The 20349-nt window shown below is 42.5% G+C and overlaps 1 long non-coding RNA gene across 1 annotated transcript in view; it reads left to right on the top strand.

Moving 5' to 3' along the window:
* Positions 1-20349, top strand: part of LOC111097737 — a 66033-nt gene that overhangs the window by 36915 nt on the left and 8769 nt on the right. The window lies entirely within an intron of this gene.

The raw sequence follows: 20349 nt of genomic DNA, 5'->3' as shown, positions 1-20349 counted from the left end.
CAGCAGTGCAATTGCTGGGTCGTAGGGCAGGTCTATTTTTAACTCTTTGAGGAACCTCCACACAGTTTTCCAGAGTGGCTGCACCCGTTCACATTCCCACCAACAGTGCAAGAGGGTTCCCCTTTCTCCGCATCCTCTCCAACATTTGTGGTTTCCTGCCTTGTTAATTTGCCCCATTCTCACTGGTGTGAGGTGGTATCTCATTGTGGTTTTGATTTGTATTTTCCTGATGGCAAGTGATGCGGAGCATTTTCTCATGTGCTTGTTGGCCATGTGTGTGTTTTCCTCTGTGAGATTTCTGTTCATGTCTTTTGCCCATTTCATGATTGGATTGTTTGTTTCTTTGCTGTTGAGTTTAAGAAGTTCTTTATAGATCTTGGAAACTAGCCCTTTATCTGATAGGTCATTTCAAATATCTTCTCCCATTCTGGAGGTTGTCTTTTAGTTTTGTTGACTGTTTTTTTTTTTTTGCTGTGCAGAAGTTTTTATCTTGATGAAGTCCCAATAGTTCACTTTTGCTTTTGTTTCCCTTGCCTTCATAGATGTATCTTGCAACAGTTGCTGTAGCCAAGTTCAAAAAGGGTGTTGCCTGTGTTCTCCTCTAGGACTTTGATGGAATTTTGTCTCACATTTAGATCTTTCATCCAGTTTGAGTGTATCTTTGTGTATGGTGCAAGAGAGTGGTCTAGTTTCATTCTTCTGCACGTGGCTGTCCAATGTTCCCAGCACCATTTATTGAAGAGACTGTCTTTTTTCCAGTGGATAGTCTTTCCTGCTTTGTCAAATATTAGTTGACCATAAGGTTGAGGGTCCACTTCAGGGTTCTCTATTCTGTTCCATTGATCTATGTGTCTGTTTTTGTGCCAGTACCACACTGTCTTGATGACCACAGCTTTGTAGTACAACCTGAAATCCGGCATGGTGATGCCTCCAGCTCTGGTTTTCTTTTTTAATATTCCCCTGGCTATTCGGGGTCTTTTCTGATTTCACACAAATCTTAAGATGATTTTTTCCAACTCTCTGAAGAAAGTCCATGGTATTTTGCTAGGGATTGCATTAAATGTGTAAATTGCCCTGGGTAGCATTGACATTTTCACAATATTAATTCTTCCAATCCATGAGCATGGAATATTTTTCCATGTCATTCTGTCTTCCTCATTCCTTTCAGCAGTGTTCTGTAGTTTTCAGGCCGATAACCAGGGAGGAAACGAAGCAGTCATCAAAAACCTCCCAAGACACAAAAGTCCAGGGCCAGATGGCTTCCCAGAGGAATTCTATCAAACGTTTAAAGAAGAAACCATACCTATTCTACTAAAGTTGTTTGGAAAGATAGAAAGGGATGGAGTACTTCCAAACTCATTCTATGAGGCCAGCATCACCTTAATTCCAAAACCAGACAAAGACCCCACCAAAAAGGAGAATTATAGACCAATATCCCTGATGAACACAGATGCAAAAATTCTCAACAAGATACTAGCCAATAGGATCCAACAATACATTAAGAAGATTATTCATGATGACCAAATGGGATTTATCCCTCGGATGCAAGTCTGGTTCAACACTCATAAAGCAATCAATGTGATTGATCATATCAGCAAGAGAAAAAACAAGAATATATGATCCTCTCAATAGATGCAGAGAAAACATTTGACAAAATACAGCATCCATTCCTGATCAAAACTCTTCAGAGTGTAGGGATAGAGGGAATATTCCTCAGCATCTTAAAAGCCATCTATGAAAAGCCCACAGCAAATATCATTCTCAATGGGGAAACACTGGGAGCCTATCCCTGAAGATCAGGAACAAGACAGGGATGTCCACTCTCACCACTGCATTTAACATAGTACTAGAGGTCCTAGCCTCAGCAATCAGGCAACAAAATAAAATAAAAGGCATTCAAATTGGCAAAGAAGAGGTCAAACTCTCCCTCTTCGCAGATGACATGATACTCTACATAGAAAACCCAAAAGCCTCCACCTCAAGATTGCTAGAACTCATACAGCAATTTGGCAATGTGGCAGGATGCAAAATTAATGCCCAGAAATCAGTGGCATTTCTATACACTGAGACTGAAGAAAGAGAAATTAAGGAATCAATCTCATTTACAGTTGCACCCAAAAGCATAAGATACCTAGGAATAAACCTAACCAAAGTGGTAAAGGATCTATACCCTAAAAACTACAGCAGGACTCTTCTTGATGAAAGTAACAGAAATACGGTGTGTACTACTTCACATAAAAAGAAAATACTACTATTGGTGGTTCCTCAAGAAGTCGAAAAGAATTACTATATGACCCAACAATTCTACTCCTGAGTATATAACACCACCCTCACTCCCCCAAATAAAAATAGAGGCTCAAGCAACAACTTGGACATGCATGTTCATGCAGCACGATTCACGTAGCCACAAGCTGGGAGCAACTCCGGTGTTCACCAGTGGGTGACTGCATACACAAAATGTGGTGTATGCCTATGAATGTACCATCTACATTCTGGAATGTGATCCAGCCACAAAAAGAAATTCTGATACATGCTACAACATGAGGAACCTTGAGGACCTAACACTAGGTGCAGAAGCCAGCGACAAAGGTCAGATTGTAGGTCTGTTTATAGGAGTGATGCACAATAGGTCAATCCTTGGACACAAAAATCAGACTCGCGCTTGCTAGGGGCAGTGGGAAGGATGGGGTTTTCTTTGGGGAGGATGCCCAGGTGTTTTTGGAAGTGGCAGTGTGCCTGCACAACATTGTCAAAATTGCTAAATGCCTCAAAATTGGCTTTCCCATGGTGACTTTCCCGCCGTGGGCATTTCACCTCCTCCGGAGCCACTCTCACAGTCTCAGGAAGGCCGGGTGTGTGGCGGGTCCTTGAAGCAGGGATTCCCGGGCTTCGGGAGGCTTCCCTCCGTGACCTTCTGTGCCTGCATCGGCTCACCCCTCATGGAGGAAGTGTGGCAGCGGACACCTCAAGGTGCGGGCGGCCTCTAGCCTCTGTCCTTGTGCCACCTTCCTTATCGGCCCAGCACCCATCAGCTGCCCACTCCTGGATCATTCAAACGCAGCAGGGGGGACAGGGTCAAAAACCACCCAGGGAACGGGGGTGGGAGGGGGAACAGATAGAGCTAGCAATGATGGCATAAGGTCCACTCCGGGACCCCGGGCACAGATTAGATTTCCAATGGAGAATAAAAAAGACCCCACCGAACTAAGTCCACCTTGAAAATTTAATACAAAAGTTCAAAGTAAATGCCACCTTTCTGAGGAGCACCCCCCCCACCGCAAGCACTACACTCAATGTATATCCTGATTCCCTGTACTCTCCCCGCACCTCTCCCCCGGTGGGTCCTAACTAGCACCCTTGCTTCTGTGGTCCCCTCTCTACGGCCTCTTCTCTGCAGATCATCAGCCCTTAAAAGGTCAATCTGATCACATCACACCTTTCCCTCATCAGTGCCTTCCCACTGCATTTAAAATAAGTGCAAGTTCTTCTGGGCTGTGAGACTCCTTCCTGCGGTGGCTCTCAATGCTGCCCACACTTTCGAATCACCTGGAATGGTTTTAAAAATACTGATGCTTAGCTTTCCACAGACCAGTTGAATCAGGACCTCAGAATGAGGAGATGGGGGGCTGGCTATGAATATTTTCTTTCTTTCTTTTTAAGGTTTATTTATTTAAGAGTGTGCATGTCTGCATGCACTGGGGTGAGGGCGGAGCAAAGGGAGAGAATCTTCTAGCAGACTCCCTGCTGACTGGAGAACCAACATGGGGCTCCATCCTCTGACCCAGGAGATCATGACCTGAGCCAAACCAAGAGTTGGATGCTCAACCGACTGAGCCACCCAGGCACCCCACGGGCATGGATATTTTCTAAAAGCTGTAGGGCTGGTTCTCTTTTGTAGCCAGAATTGAGAGCTATTGCCCTACATGGTCTAGTAGCTAGCTGCCTGCCTCTCTGAATTCTCCCTCATTGGTGTCCCCTTCATTCGCACACTCCTGCCACATTGGCCTACAAGTCCAGACAAGCTCATCCTGACCCCAGGGCATTTGCACTGACTCTTGGGCTTGGAATGTCTCACCCTTAGGTCATCACTTGACTGGCTCCTTCTTGCTTCTCAGATCTGTGCTCAGCTTTCACCTTCTAACCCTTGGCCCATTTTATTTGAAGTCGTTTCTACCTTTTCCTTTTCTTCTTCAGTTGCTTTCTGTCAAGCTATCCCTTGTCCCGTTTTTCACAGCACCTGTCACCATCTGATGTAAACTTCAAAGGAGATCTGTTCACGTCCTGTGTCTCATACAGGGATGTCAGTTTCATGAGAAAAGAACACACTCAGTCTATAACTGTGCCTGGCATTCAATATATGACTGAACTCCTGCATCTCGAATTGCACATCATTTAGACCAGGGTTATCCATCTGGCCATTGAGCTCTTGATTTGTGCCTAGTTCACAGAGAGTAAATGTTAATATATACACCAACTGTTAAAGACTTAGTATAGAAGAACATAAAGTACCTTGTTAACAGTTTATCATTTCAACATGTAATAAGTCTTTAATGTTTTTGATATATCGAGTTGAGCCAAACCAAGAGTTGGATGCTCAATCGACTGAGCCAAACCAAGAGTTTTGATATATCAAGTTGAAAATATGAAAATTAATCTCACTTGTTTTTTTTCTTTTTTGTAATGGGCTTATTAGAAAAATTTAAATTACCTGCAGATGAGATTCGATTTATATTGGCCCATAAGAAGTTGAAAGGGCAGGTCACTCTGTCCACGAGACATCCCTACCGGCCCCACAATTTCATGGCGCTGTATTTGGACTTCTGGCTCCAGGAAGGTTTGGTGACCCTCAAACATCCATGGAGTTGTCAAGCTAAGGTTTCAGCAGACAACATCCATGGAGTTGTCAAGCTAAGGATCTTTGTCGCTTTGGCTTGAACTCCACCCCCCCTCCTCCACACCCCCCGGTGTTTCCTCCCTTGCTCACCATCAGTCCCTCACTGGATTCTTCTGGAGTTTTTCCTGTAATCTCTTCCATCAACAATGGCTGCTATGCTGTTTTTGCAATCATGCTTTCTGATTTTCACCATATCTTTAAAAAGGCCCCCAAAACCAGTAAAAAAGAACCAGAGTTGCAAGCTGGATGGGACCAGAGGAAACATTTTATAAATTATGAGACTCGACCTCAGAGAAGCTTTGCTTAAAGTCACCAGGGAGGTGATCATGGAATCCAAACTCAAGAGGATAATAAGGTCTGTAAAAGGACAAGTGATTACAAGCTGCAGCCCGTGTGCTCTGGAGACCTTCGGCAAAGGTGGGCAGATAGTTGTGAATAGATGGAGACATAAAAATACTTCTGAAAAAAAAAAACAAAAAAACTTCTGCTCCAGGACAGGAGAGGAGGGTCCATCCCAAGGAGCCAAGGGCAGGGGCTGGTGCACAAAGGGGCATTCATAACAGGAAGGAGCTCAGGGAATGGTGGACATCTACTGAGAGCAACTAATTTGACTCCTTCCAAAGCCCCATTGTGACCCTGACCACAGGACAGTGGTTTGCCCGACTTAGCTCTCTGAGGAAGTCCATCATCTTAGTGTCTTAGGGAATTAGAGGATAAGACCCAAGTCTGGTATTAAAATCCTTCCTTTGTCAGACTGGATTGGACTTTCAAGTCTGAAAAACCATGAAATAAACCCACTTATTCATTCCATAAGAACACTTGGAGAACCTACCCTGTGTTAGGCACTGCGAATATAGATTTGACCAAGACATGGTCACTTGAACCCACAAGGGAGGTCATCTGAGGACAAGGTCATGGAGAGACGGAAAGAAAGAAGCTGGGTTCTCAGTGGTCTTCTGGCTTATTCTGAATAAGCCAATCCTGTAGTTTGCCCCATGTCTGGATCTTCTTATTTTAAGGCGTTGTTAGTCAAGGTTTCTAGTTGCTTGCAGCTGAAGATATTCTGATAGGACCAGTGTTCCTGAGGTGAATTTCTACTCCTGAATGTGTCCCTGGGAGGCTTCATCATATCTCTTCTAGATCCCCATTGTCTCTGAGGGATATAAGCTATAAAAGGATATACAGGATTAAATGAAAAAGATAAAAAGACATGATTTCCCTTGGGATATCTACTTTCCATTGATCCCTTTTCTAACTCCCAACTCACCAGCACCCCCACTCCTCATGTCCTTTTTATCCAGCCCAGATACTTCCACCTGCTATTTCAGGGCCACTCAGGCCAATTTCCTAAAACCCCACCCGTCAGTTTTACTGTCTGCTGTCTTTGTACATTCATGATTTCCAGTCTCAAATAGACTCTTGGGACTGGTCAGCAGTTGACTACATTTCTCTCGCCAACTCACACGCTTGCAAGGACGACTTTAAAACCCTTTATTTTTGCAAAATTCTGTTTTATCTCCTATATTGCTAAGAAAATTGGAATTATCAGTTGGGAACTCTCTTCAACTCCCACACCAAACCTACGAACCAACCTGTTTTTATACCCACCTCTTCTCCCTGTCTTTCTGTTCTTATAAGTCTCCTTTTCTTTCTAAAGCCATCCATTCCCCTTTGCTTGGATCGTACTCCTTTACCAGTCATCAATCATTTCTCACTTTTGTAAGCATTTAAAATTTTCTATTATCTTAAAAATCCTTCCTTGATCCCATGACCTATTCTAGCTATTACCTTATCTTTCACACTCTCTCCCCCCATACAAACAAACTTCTAGAAAGCTTTTATGTAGCACTTGCTACAAAACTGTGGGGATTTTTTTTAAAAGAGTTTATTTATTTATTCATGAGAGACAGAGAGAGAGAGAGAGAGAGAGGCAGAGACACAGGCAGAGGGAGAAGCAGGCTCTATGCAGGGAGCCCGATGTAGGACTCCATCCAGGGTCCCCAGGATCACACCCTGGGCTGAAGGCGGTGCTAAACCACTGAGCCACCTGGGCTGCCCAGACTGTGGGGATTTTATTTTATTTTATTTTATTTTATTTTATTTATTTTATTTTATTTTATTATTTTATTTTATTATTTTATTTTTTTTTGTAGCTCATTGCAGTTTTATTTTTTTTCTTTTTTCTTTTTTCTTTTTTTTTAAATTATTTTTATTGGTGTTCAATTTACTAACATACAGAATAACCCCCAGTGCCCGTCACCCATTCACTCCCACCCCCCGCCCTCCTCCCCTTCTACCACCCCTAGTTCGTTTCCCAGAGTTAGCAGTCTTTACATTCTGTCTCCCTTTCTGATATTTCCCACACATTTTTTCTCCCTTCCCTTATATTCCCTTTCACTATTATTTATATTCCCCACATGAATGAGAACATATAATGTTTGTCTTTCTCCGATTGACTTACTTCACTCAGCATAATACCCTCCAGTTCCATCCACGTTGAAGCAAATGGTGGGTATTTGTCATTTCTAATGGCTGAGTAATATTCCATTGTATACATAAACCACATCTTCTTTATCCACTCATCTTTCGATGGACACCGAGGCTCCTTCCACAGTTTGGCTATTGTGGACATTGCTGCTATAAACATCAGGGTGCAGGTGTCCCGGCGTTTCATTGCATCTGATTCTTTGGGGTAAATCCCCAACAGTGCAATTGTTGGGTCGTAGGGCAGGTCTATTTTTAACTCTTTGAGGAACCTCCACACAGTTTTCCAGAGTGACTGCACCAGTTCACATTCCCACCAACAGTGCAAGAGGGTTCCCTTTTCTCCGCATCCTCTCCAACATTTGTGGTTTCCTGCCTTGTTAATTTGCCCCATTCTCACTGGTGTGAGGTGGTATCTCATTGTGGTTTTGATTTGTATTTCCCTGATGCAAGTGATGCAGAGCATTTTCTCATATGCATGTTGGCCATGTCTATGTCTTCCTCTGTGAGATTTCTGTTCACGTCTTTTGCCCATTTCATGATTGGATTGTTTGTTTCTTTGCTGTTGAGTTTAGTAAGTTCTTTATAGATCTTGGAAACTAGCCCTTTATCTGATACGTCATTTGCAAATATCTTCTCCCATTCTGTAGGTTGTCTTTTAGTTTTGTTGACTGTATCCTTTGCTGTGCAAAAGCTTCTTATCTTGATGAAGTCCCAATAGTTCATTTTTGCTTTTGTTTCTTTTGCCTTCGTGGATGTATCTTGCAAGAAGTTACTGTGGCCGAGTTCAAAAAGGGTGTTGCCTGTGTTCTTCTCTAGGATTTTGATGGAATGTTGTCTCACATTTAGATCTTTCATCCATTTTGAGTTTATCTTTGTGTATGGTGCAAGAGAGTGGTCTAGTTTCATTCTTCTGCATGTGGATGTCCAATTTTCCCAGCACCATTTACTGAAGAGACTGTCTCTCTTCCAGTGGATAGCCTTTCCTCCTTTATCAAGTACTAGTTGACCATAAAGTTCAGGGTCCACTTCTGGGTTCTCTATTCTGTTCCATTGATCTATGTGTCTGTTTTTGTGCCAGTACCACACTGTCTTGATGACCACAGCTTTGTAGTACAACCTGAAATCTGGCATTGTGATGCCCCCAGATATGGTTTTCTTTTTTAAAATTCCCCTGGCTATTCGGGGTCTTTTCTGATTCCACACAAATCTTAAAATAATTTGTTCTAACTCTCTGAAGAAAGTCCATGGTATTTTGATAGGGATTGCATTAAACGTGTATATTGCCCTGGGTAACATTGACATTTTCACAATATTGATTCTGCCAATCCGTGAGCATGGAATATTTTTCCATCTCTTTGTGTCTTCCTCAATTTCTTTCAGAAGTGTTCTATAGTTTTGAGGCTATAGATCCTTTACATCTTTGGTTAGGTTTATTCCTAGGTATCTTATGCTTTTGGGTGTAATTGTAAATGGGATTGACTCCTTAATTTCTCTTTCTTCAGTCTCATTGTTAGCGTATAGAAATGCCACTGATTTCTGGGCATTGATTTTGTATCCTGCCACGCTACCGAACTGCTGTATGAGTTCTAGCAATCTTGGCGTGGAGACTTTTGGGTTTTCTATGTAGAGTATCTTGTCATCGGCGAAGAGGGAGAGTTTGACTTCTTCTTTGCCAATTTGAATGCCTTTAATGTCTTTTTGTTGTCTGATTGCTGAGGCTAGGACTTCCAGTACTATGTTGAATAGCAGTGGTGAGAGTGGACATCCCTGTCTTGTTCCTGATCTTAGGGGAAAGGCTCCCAGTGCTTCCCCATTGAGAATGACATTTGCTGTGGGCTTTTCGTAGATGGCTTTTAAGATGTCGAGGAATGTTCCCTCTATCCCTACACTCTGAAGAGTTTTGATCAGAAATGGATGCTGTATTTTGTCAAATGCTTTCTCTGCATCTAATGAGAGGATCATATGGTTCTTGGTTTTTCTCTTGCTGATATGATGAATCACATTGATTGTTTTATGGGCGTTGAACCAGCCTTGTGTCCTGGGGATAAATCCTACTTGGTCATGGTGAATAATTTTCTTAATGTACTGTTGGATCCTATTGGCCAGTATCTTGTTGAGAATTTTTGCATCCATGTTCATCAGGGATATTGGTCTGTAATTCTCCTTTTTGGTGGGGTCTTTGTCTGGTTGTGGAATTAAGGTGATGCTGGCCTCATAGAACGAATTTGGAAGTACTCCATCTCTTTCTATCTTTCCAAACAGCTTTAGGAGAATAGGTATGGTTTCTTCTTTAAACGTTTGATAAAATTCCCCTGGGAAGCCATCTGGCCCTGGACTCTTGTGTCTTGGGAGGTTTTTGATGACTGCTTCAATTTCCTCCCTGGTTATTGGCCTGTTAAGGTTTTCTATTTCTTCCTGTTCCAGTTTTGGTAGTTTGTGGCTTTCCAGGAATGCGTCCATTTCTTCTAGATTGCCTAATTTATTGGCGTATAGCTGTTCATAATATGTTTTTAAAATCGTTTGTATTTCCTTGGTGTTGGTAGTGATCTCTCCTTTCTCATTCATGATTTTATTAATTTGAGTCTCCTCTCTCTTCTTTTTAATAGGGTTGACTAATGGTTTATCTGTCTTATTAATTCTTTCAAAGAACCAACTCCTGGTTCTGTTGATCTGTTCCACAGTTCTTCTGGTCTCAATTTCGTTGAGTTCTGCTCGAATCTTTATTAACTCCTTTCTTCTCCTGGGTGTAGGATCTATTTGCTGTTTTTTCTCTAGGTCCTTTATGTGTAAGGTTAGCTTTTGTATTTGAGTTCTTTCCAGTTTTTGAATGGATGCTTGTATTGCGATGTATTTCCCCCTTAGGACTGCTTTTGCTGCATCCCAAAGATTTTGAACGGTTGTATCTTCATTCTCATTAGTTTCCATGAATCTTTTTAATTCTTCCTTAATTTCCTGGTTGACCCTTTCATCTTTTAGCAGGATGGTCCTTAACCTCCACGTGTTTGAGGTCCTTCCAAACTTCTTGTTGTGATTTAGTTCTAATTTCAAGGCATTATGGTCTGAGAATATGCAGGGGATGATCCCAATCTTTTGGTATCGGTTCAGACCCGATTTGTGACCCAATATGTGGTCTATTCTGGAGAAAGTTCCATGTGCACTTGAGAAGAATGTGTATTCAGTTGAGTTTAGATGTAAAGTTCTGTAGATATCTGTGAAATCCATCTGGTCCAGTGTATCATTTAAAGCTCTCGTTTCTTTGGAGATGTTGTGCTTAGAAGACCTATTGAGTATAGAAAGAGCTAGATTGAAGTCACCAAGTATAAGTGTATTATTATCTAAGTATTTCTTCACTTTGGTTAATAATTGATTTATATATTTGGCAGCTCCCACATTCGGTGCATATATATTGAGGATTGTTAAGTCCTCTTGTTGAATAGATCCTTTAAGTATGATATAGTGTCCCTCTTCATCTCTCACTACAGTCTTCGGGGTAAATTTTAGTTTATCTGATATAAGGATGGCTACCCCTGCTTTCTTTTGAGGACCATTCGAATGGTAAATGGTTCTCCAACCTTTTATTTTCAGGCTGTAGGTGTCCTTCTGTCTAAAATGAGTCTCTTGTAGACAGCAAATAGATGGGTCCTGCTTTTTTATCCAGTCTGAAACCCTGCGCCTTTTGATGGGGTCATTAAGCCCGTTCACATTCAGAGTTACTATTGAGAGATATGAGTTTAGTGTCATCATGATATCTATTCAGTCCTTGTTTTTGTGGATTGTTCCACTGAACTTCTTCTTAAAGGGGAATTTTAAGAGTCCCCCTTAAAATTTCTTGCAGAGCTGGTTTGGAGGTCACATATTCTTTCAGTTGCTGCCTGTCTTGGAAGCTCTTTATCTCTCCTTCCATTTTGAATGAGAGCCTTGCTGGATAAAGTATTCTTGGCTGCATGTTCTTCTCATTTAGGACCCTGAATATATCCTGCCAGCCCTTTCTGGCCTGCCAGGTCTCTGTGGAGAGGTCTGCTGTTACCCTAATACTCCTCCCCATAAAAGTCAGGGATTTCTTGTCTCTTGCTGCTTTAAGGATCTTCTCTTTATCTTTGGAATTTGCAAGCTTCACTATTAAGTGTCGAGGTGTTGAACGGTTTTTATTGATTTTAGGGGGGGATCTCTCTATTTCCTGGATCTGAATGCCTGTTTCCCTTCCCAGATTAGGAAAGTTTTCAGCTAGAATTTGTTCAAATACATATTCTGGCCCTCTGTCCCTTTCGGCACCCTTGGGAACACCAATTAAATGTAAGTTTTTCTTCCTCAGACTGTCGTTTATTTCCCTTAATCTATCTTCATGGTCTTTTAATTGTTTGTCTCTTTTTTCCTCAGTTTCCCTCTTTGCTATCAACTTGTCTTCTATGTCACTCACTCGTTCTTCCACCTCGTTAACCCTCGTTGTTAGGACTTCTAGTTTGGATTGCATGTCATTCAATTGATTTTTAATTTCTGCCTGATTAGCTCTAAATTCTGCAGTCATGAAGTCTCTTGAGTCCTTTATGCTTTTTTCTAGAGCCACCAGTAGCTGTATAATAGTGCTTCTGAACTGGCTTTCTGACATTGAATTGTAATCCAGATTTTGTAACTCTGTGGGAGAGAGGACTGTTTCTGATCTTTCTTTTGAGGTGAGGTTTTCCTTCTAGTCATTTTGCTCAGTGCAGAGTGGCCAAAAGCAAGTTGTATTGGGAAAAGGAGAAAAAGAGAGGAGAGAAAGAAGGAAAGAAAGAGAAAGAGGAAAAAAAAGGAAGAAAAAACGAAAAAAAAGAAGATAAAGAAAAAGAAAGAAAGGAAAAAAAGGGGGTGGGGGAAGGAAACAAATCAAAAAGCAAAACAAAACAAAACAAAACAAAACAAAACAAAAAGAACCACGGGGGAGTATCTTCTGATTCTGTGTACTTTAAGTCCCTTGGCTTCCCCTGGAACTTGTCCGTCTAGCTGGTCTTCTGGGGGAGGGGCCTGTTGTGCTGATTTTCAGGTGTTAGCACTTGGGGAGCTGCTCTGCCCCCTGCCTGGTGCAGGGCTCAGTGGGGGTTGTTTACCCCGTGAGGCCCCAGGAGGAACAGCCCCAGTGGCGGGGCCAGCTCTGGAGCCCGCAGTAACTCCGCAGCTCTCCGTCTGCAGGGCCTGGAGGCTCCGGGCGGGGCCGCTGATCTGCTCAGCTCGGGGCAGGAGCGTCCTTGCGGTCCTGGGCCCTCCCGGCCTCTGCCTGTCCCGGGGGGAGGCCGGATCCTAGGCTGTGTCCCGGCGCCCTGTGCTCGGGGCCTGCGCTGTTGGATTCGCGCTCCCGCCCCGCAGCCCCCTCCGCGGAGCCGCCCCCGACCCCTCCGAGCTGCTCCGGGTCCCGCCGTGCGCGCTGCAGCCCTTAGGGAGCTCGGCGCACTCTCCTGGGCGCGCAGTTGCTCTGTTACTGTCCCAGGGAACCCGAGGGCATCCCCGCCCTCCTGGGTCCTGCTCTAACTCCCTGCAGGCGCCTTTCTGCCCGGGAAGGTCGGTGCAGCTCCTGCTCCTCCGGGACGGGGCTCTCCTGTCCTGGGGACACTCGCCCCGGCCTCAGCCCGGCTCCTCGTGGGGCCCCTCCCCCTCGGAAGCCTTTTGTGTCTTTATTTCTTTTTCCCCGTCTTCCTACCTGATAGAAGTGCGAACTCTTCTCACTGTAGCATTCCAGCTGTTCTCTCTTTAAATCTCAGGCTGAATTTGTAGATTTTCAGGATAATTTGAAGGTTATCTAGGTAATTTGGTGGGCACAGGTGACTTGGAGACCCTACTCCTCCGCCAGCTTGCCCCTCCTCCCCCCTGGTTTACTTTTTTAATATTCCCCTGGCTATTCGGGTCTTTTCTGATTCCACACAAATCTTAAGATGATTTGTTCCAACTTTCTGAAGAAAGTCCATGGTATTTTGCTAGGGATTGCATTAAACGTGTAAATTGCCCTGGGTAGCATTGACATTTTCACAATATTAATTCTTCCAATCCATGAGCATGGACTATTTTTCCATCTCTGTGTCTTCCTCAATTTCTTTCAGAAGTGTTCTATAGTTTTTAGGGTATAGATCTTTTACCTCTTTGGTTAGGTTTATTCCTAGATATCTTATGCTTTTGGGTGCAATTGTAAATGGGATTGACTCCTTAATTTCTCTTTCTTCAGTCTCATTGTTAGTGTATAGAAATGCCACTGATTTCTGGGCATTGATTTTGTATCCTGCCACGCTACCAAATTGCTGTATGAGTTCTAGCAATCTTGGGGTGGAGTCTTTTGGGTTTTCTATGTACAGTATCATGTCATCTGCAAAGAGGGAGTGTTTGCCTTCTTCTTTGCCAATTTGAATGCCTTTTATTTCCTTTTGTTGCCTGATTGCTGAGGCTCAGACTTCTAGTACTAAGTTGAATAGCAGTGGTGAGAGTGGACGTCCCTGTCTTGTTCCTGACCTTAGAGGAAAGGCTCCCAGTGTTTCCCCATTGAGAATATTTGCTGTGGGCTTTTCATAGATGGCTTTTAAGATGCTGAGGAATGAAAAAAAAAAGATGCTGAGGAATGTTCCCTCTATCCCTATACTCTGAAGAGTTTTGATCAGGAATGGATGCTGTATTTTGTCCAGTTTCAATCTTTTGCATGTAGCTATCCAATTTTTCCAACACCATTTACTGAAGAACTGTCTTTTCCTCATTGCATATTCTTGCCTCCTTTGTTATAGATTAATTGACCATATAAGCTTGGGTTTGTTTCTGGGCTTTCTATTCCGTTCCCTTGATCTACATGTCTATTTTTGTGCCAATAACATACTGTTCTGATATTGTGGTTTTGAATGCCTTTTAAAAAAAGATTTTATTTATTTATTCATAGACACACACATACACACACACACACAGGCGGGGGGGGGGGGCAGGCAGAGGGAGAAGCAGGCTCCATGCGAACCCGACGTGGGACTCGATCCCAGGTCTCCAGGATCACACCCCAGGCTGCAGGCGGTGCTAAACCGCTGCGCCACTGGGGCTGCCCATGAATGCCCTTTACTTCTTTTTTTTTTCTCCAATTACTGTGGCTAGAACTTCCACTTCTGTGTTGAATAAAAGTGGTGAGAGTAGACATCCTTGTCTTGTTCCTGATCTTAGAGAAAAAGCTCTCGGTATTTCACCATTAAGTATAGTGTTAGCTGTGGGTTTGTCATATATAGCATTTATAACATTCCCTCTATAACATTTTGCTGAGAGTTCTTATAGTGAGTGGATGTTGAATTTTAAGTGCTCTTTCTCACCTATTGAGAAACGATTTTTATCCTTCATTTTTTAATGTGGTGTATCATGTTTGATTTGTGGATATTGAAACATCCTTGCATCTCTGGAATAAATCCCACTTGATCCTGGTGAATGGTTCTTTTAATGTACTGTTGAATTTGGCTTGCTAATATTTGGTTGAGGATTTTTACATCTATGCTCATCAGGGATTATTGACCTATTGTTTTCTTTCTTCATACTGTCTTTGTCTGGTTTTGGTATCAGGGCAATGCTGGCCTCATAAAATGAGCTTGTAAGCATTCCTTCCTTTTCAGTGTTTTGGAATAGTTTGAGAAGGATAGATGTTAACCCTTCTTTAAATCTTTAGTGGAATTCTCCTGCAATGCCATCTGGTCCTGGACTTTCATTTGTTGGGAGTTTTTTGATTACTGATGCAATTGTGTTACTAGTAATTGGTCTGCTCAGATTTTCTATTTCTTCCTGATTCAGTTTTGGAAGAGCATATATTTCTAGGAATTTATTCATTTCTTCTCCTAGGCTTTCCAGTTTGTTGGCATATTTGTTCATAGTAGTCCCTTGTAATCCTTTGTATTGCTGTGGTGATGGTTTTTACTTCTCCTCTTTCATTTCTGATTTTGCTTATTTTGGGTCCTCTTTTTTCCTTGACAAGTATGGATACAGGTCTATCAATTTTGTTTATCTTTTCGAAGAAACAGCTTTTGGTTTTATTGATCTATTGTTTTTTAGTCTCTATGTTATTTACTTCTGCTCTGATCTTTATTATTTCCTTCCTTCTACTAATCTTGGACTTTGTTTGTTCTTGTTCTAGTTCCTTTAGGTGCAAGGTTAGATAGATTGTTTATTTGAACTTTTTGTTGTTTCTTGAAGTAGGTCTGTATAGGTATAAATTTCCCTCTTAGAATTGCTTCTGCTATGTTCCAAAGATTTTGGACTGTTGTATTTTCATTTTCACTTGTTTCAAGGTATTTTTTTATTTCCTTTTCGATTTCTTCATTGACCCATTGGTGGTTTAGTCGCATCCACGTGTTTCAAGTTTTTTCTTGTGATTTTTAGTTTCATACCACTGTGACTGGAAAAGATGCATAATATGATTTTTAATGCATTCTGCTATCCTGTGTTTTGTGATTGGAGCATTCAGACTATTTACACTTAAAGTAATTATTAATAGGTATGCACTTATTGCTGTTTTGTGACTTGTTTTCTGGTTGTTTTCGTAGTCTGTTTCTTCACTTGCTCTTTTTCCTTCTGATTGGTGTTATATTTGGCTTTCCTTTTCTTTCTTTCTCTCCCTTTTTCTTTCTTTCTTTCTTTCTTTCTTTCTTTCTTTCTTTCTTTCTTTCTTTCTTTCTTTCTTTCTTTCTCTTTCTTTCTTTCTTTCTTTCTTTCTTTCTTTCTTTCTTTCTTTCTTTCTTTCTTTCTTTCTTTCTTTCTTTCGTCTATTGTAGGCTTTGTCTTTGTGGTTACCATGAAGTTCACATATAACATCCTAAGTATATAGCAGTCTATATTAAGTTCATGGTCACTTAAGTTCAAGCACATTCTAAAAGAACCTTTCATTCTCTGCCTCTATTTTATGTATATGACATCATGTTACATCTTTTTATTTATATGTTTCCTACTTATGGCCTTTTCTTTTCCACTTAAAGTATTCCCTTTAATGTTTCTTGTAAGGCTGATTTAGTGGTGATGAACTCCTTTAACTTTTGTTCTCTAAGAAACTCTTTATCCAGGATCCCTGTGTGGCTCAGCAGTTGAGCCTCTGCCTTTGGCTCAGGGCGTGATCCCGGAGTCCCGGGATCAAGTCCCACATCGGGCTCCCTGCATGGAGCCTGTTTCTCCCTCTGCCTGTGTCTCTGCCTCTCTCTCTCTCTCTCTGTATCTCATGAATAAATAAATAAAATCTTTTTTTAAAAAAGAAACTCTTTATCTTTCCTTTATTCTGAATGATAATCTTGCTGGATAAAATATTCTTGGTTGTAGGTTTTTCTCTATTCTGCACTTTGAATATATCATGGCATTCCTTTCTGTCCTGAAAAGTTTCTGCTGAAAAATTAGCTGGTAGTCTTATGGGGTTTCCTTTGTACCTAACTATTTGCTTCTGTCTTGCTGCATTTAAAATTCTCTTTAATTTTTGACATTTTAATTATCTTGTTGTGGTGTGGACCTCTTTGGGTTCATCTTCTTTGGAACTCTGCTTCCTGAACCTGGATGTCTGTTTCCTTCCACAGGATAGGGACATTTTCAGCTACTATTCTTTAAATATGATTTCTATCCCTTCTTCTCTTCTCTTTCTGGGACTCCTATAATGTGAAAGTTTGTTCACTCAGTGTTTTCCATGAGGTCCTTTAACCTATTTCTAGTTTTTAAAAATTCTTTTTTCCCTTTTGATCTTCATCTTGGGTGCTTTCAAGTACCCTGTATTCCATATCACTGCATTCCTCTGCATCTGCTAATCTACGTTTGATTCCCTCTAGTGTATTTTCACTTCATTAATTGTATTCTTCATCTCTGATTAGTGCTTTCTTATATTTTCTACCTCTTTGTTAACATTCCCACTGAGTTCTTCCACTCTTTTGTTCAGTATAGTGAGTATCTTTATGGTCATTACTTTAAACTCTTTATTGGGGACATTGTGTATCTCTATTTCATGTAGTTCTTATTTGAAGGTTTTGTCTTTTTCTTTCATTTGGAGCATATTCTCCTGTCTCCTCATTTGCTTGACTTTCTGTATTTGTTTCTGTGCATTAGGCAATATTGTTACTTCTCTTAAACTCAAAAGAATGGTCTTATGTATGGTTGTTCCCTGTGTAGCCCTGTGTGTGTCTAGTGGCTCTGGCTGGAGCTATGGCTGGTGTAGGCTAGGGGGTCCTGGGGCACTCTGTGCTGGGGCTGCCTTGGTGGGATGCTCAGACCTGAAATGGGCATAAGGCAGGGTGGTCCTGGGGCTTTCCATTTAGAGTGCTCTGGCAGGACAACTGAAGCTGAAGTGGGTAAAAACCAGGGGGTCCCAAGGCTCTCTGTGCAAAGGGCATCCTGGCAGGACAGTTAAAGTGAGTATAAGCTGGGATATCCTGGGGCTCTCTCTACAGGGGATACCCTAGTGGGGCAGCTTGAGCTGTGTTAGGCAAAAGAAAGGGGAGATCTGTGAGGGGATACCCTGTTTGGCAGCTGGGGCTGAGGTAGGACACAAACTGTAGGGGTCTTGAGGTGTTACATGCAGGGGGCATCCTGGTAGGATAGCTGTTGCTGAAGTGGGCCTGAGTTGGGGTGATCCTATGGCTCTCTTTTTATAAGGCACCCTGAAAGGATGGCTGGAGCCTAAGTGGGTGCAAGCTGGGTGTCCCCAGGGTAGTTAGGTCCAGGGAGCACCCTGGTGGGCTGGCTGGAGTCAAGGTGGGGTGGGCAAAGGGGTCCCAAGTTTCTCAGTACAGGGGTTGCCCTGGTGGGTGGCTGGAGCCAAGATAGGGTGTGGGTCAGTGGGTTTGTGGGTGTTCCACATAGAGTGTACCTGGTAGGGTGGATGAAACCAAGGCAGGAATGGGTCAAGAGTTCCTGTGGCCCTCTACACAGGGGGTGGCCTGGTGGTGTGGCCAAAGCTGAAACAGGTATGAGCCAGGAGGTCCCAGAATGCTCTGCATCTGTGGTGCCCTAGTAAGCCATCGGGAGCCAAACTGGTACAAGTCTGGTGTTCTGGTGTGGTTTGCACCTGTGTCATCTTGGTGAGATGGCCAGAGCTATAGTGAGTGCTGACCAGGGGTGTCCAGAGAGTGCCCTGCTGAGTCCACCTCGGTGGCATCACTGGGGCTCACTAAGGTGGTTGGCGGTTATGGCCTCCAGACCCTATTCCCATCTGTGCTATCAAGGTGGATGGGAACCTAACCATGGTGCTCACCAGCCCCTCCAACCTGGAGAGAGTTCCAACATCTCCTCCATCCTTTGGCAGGGTTCTAGGGCTGGTTCCTTTATATTCTAATTGTCCTTTTAAACCACAGCTTTTTTTTTTTTTTTTCCTGTGCCTAGGGCAGAAGAATGTGCCCAGAGTCCCTCAGTACTGTCCCTCCCCACTGCAGTTCTCAGCATTGGGGTCCTCCATCCCTCATCACCTTGTTTCTGTCTCTTGCCATTCTCTATGCGGTCTGTCCCTGGTTGTGCATAAACATTCAGCCAGTCCCCAGTTCTTCAGGAGGAACTGTTCTTCAAGAAGTTTTGGATTTGGTGTGTTTACAGAGGAGATGAGTTCAGGGTCATCCTGTGTTGCCATGTTGGGCCAGAATGCCTTTCTTTATTACTGGTTTTAAGTAATGTAATTATGATATCCTTTGGCATGGTCTTCTTGATTCTTTTTCTTGGGCTTTGTTGAGCTCTGGACTTGGGGTTTGCATCATTTTTGGAAAATTTGACCATTATTTATACAAATAATATTTCTGTCCTCTCTTTACTTTTCCCATTACCTGTGTTTTGTTTACTCAGGTCACCGATATTCTTTTTCATTTTTGTTTTTTCATCTAATCTTTCCACTAACTTTTTTTTTTAAATTTTTATTTATTTATGATAGTCACACAGAGAGAGTGAGAGAGGCAGAGACACAGGCAGAGGGAGAAGCAGGCTCCATGCACCGGGAGCCCGATGTGGGATTCGATCCCGGGTCTCCAGGATCGCGCCCTGGGCCAAAGGCAGGCGCTAAACCGCTGCGCCACCCAGGGATCCCTCTTTCCACTAACTTTTGATACTTTCTATTACAATGCCTTCAAGTTCACAAATCGTTTCTTTGGCATAGTCTAAGTTCCTTATTGAATCCTAGCCAGTGTTTATTTCAGACTTTGAAGTTTTCATTTTTAGAGTTTGATCAGGTTCTCTTTTACCTTTTCACTGTAAAGTATAACATGAGTTATACTTTCCTGTTTCTTTGCATGCCTGGGAATTTTTATTGGGTGCCAGACATTATGAATTTTACCTTTCTGGGTGCTGGATATTCCACATTCCCCTGAATATTCTTTAATTTTGTTCTGGGATGCAAACAACTTAGAAAAAGGTTGATGCTGTTGAGGCTTGCTTTGAGTTAGCTGAGGGCATCATAACTTTTAGGGCTAAATTTCTCCACACTACTGAAGCAGTGTTCTTCTGAGTCCTCCATCTGATATATCATGAATTTTAAGACTTTCTCTTTTGGCTTATTGGGAACATAGACTTCTAGTCCTGTGTGAGCTCCAGTGGTTATTTTTCTCTTGGAGTGGTGCTTTCTGCAGCCTCAGATAATTTTCTCAAATGAATGCATTGATTCATTCTCAGCTGAAGACTCAAGGAGGACCCTCTGTGGGTCATTGGATTGCCCCCCCATCACCTGTGCAGCTCTCTCCCCTCTGCTACTCTGCCCTACAAACTCTAGCTGCAAGGGGCTCCCTAGACTCCTAGCTCTGTCTCCTCAATTCCCAAAACTACCAGACTCTGAGTGGGTCCCCAACCCTGCACTGTGCACTGGAAAAGCTTGGACAATGATAGGGCCCGTTTGTTTGTTTCCTGTCTCTCAGGGATCCTTGTTATGCATTGCCTGATATCTGAAAACTATTATTTCCTTTCTTCCTCTCAGTTTTTTTTCTTACTAAAGCTGGGAGGATAAATTTAATGTGTATTACTCTATCTGGGGCAGAAACGGAAGCTCAACTAGATTT

Source organism: Canis lupus, chromosome 10 (assembly GCF_011100685.1).
Source record: "Canis lupus familiaris isolate Mischka breed German Shepherd chromosome 10, alternate assembly UU_Cfam_GSD_1.0, whole genome shotgun sequence".
Taxonomy (NCBI): domain Eukaryota; kingdom Metazoa; phylum Chordata; class Mammalia; order Carnivora; family Canidae; genus Canis; species Canis lupus.
This window is presented reverse-complemented; position numbering and strand designations above follow the sequence as displayed.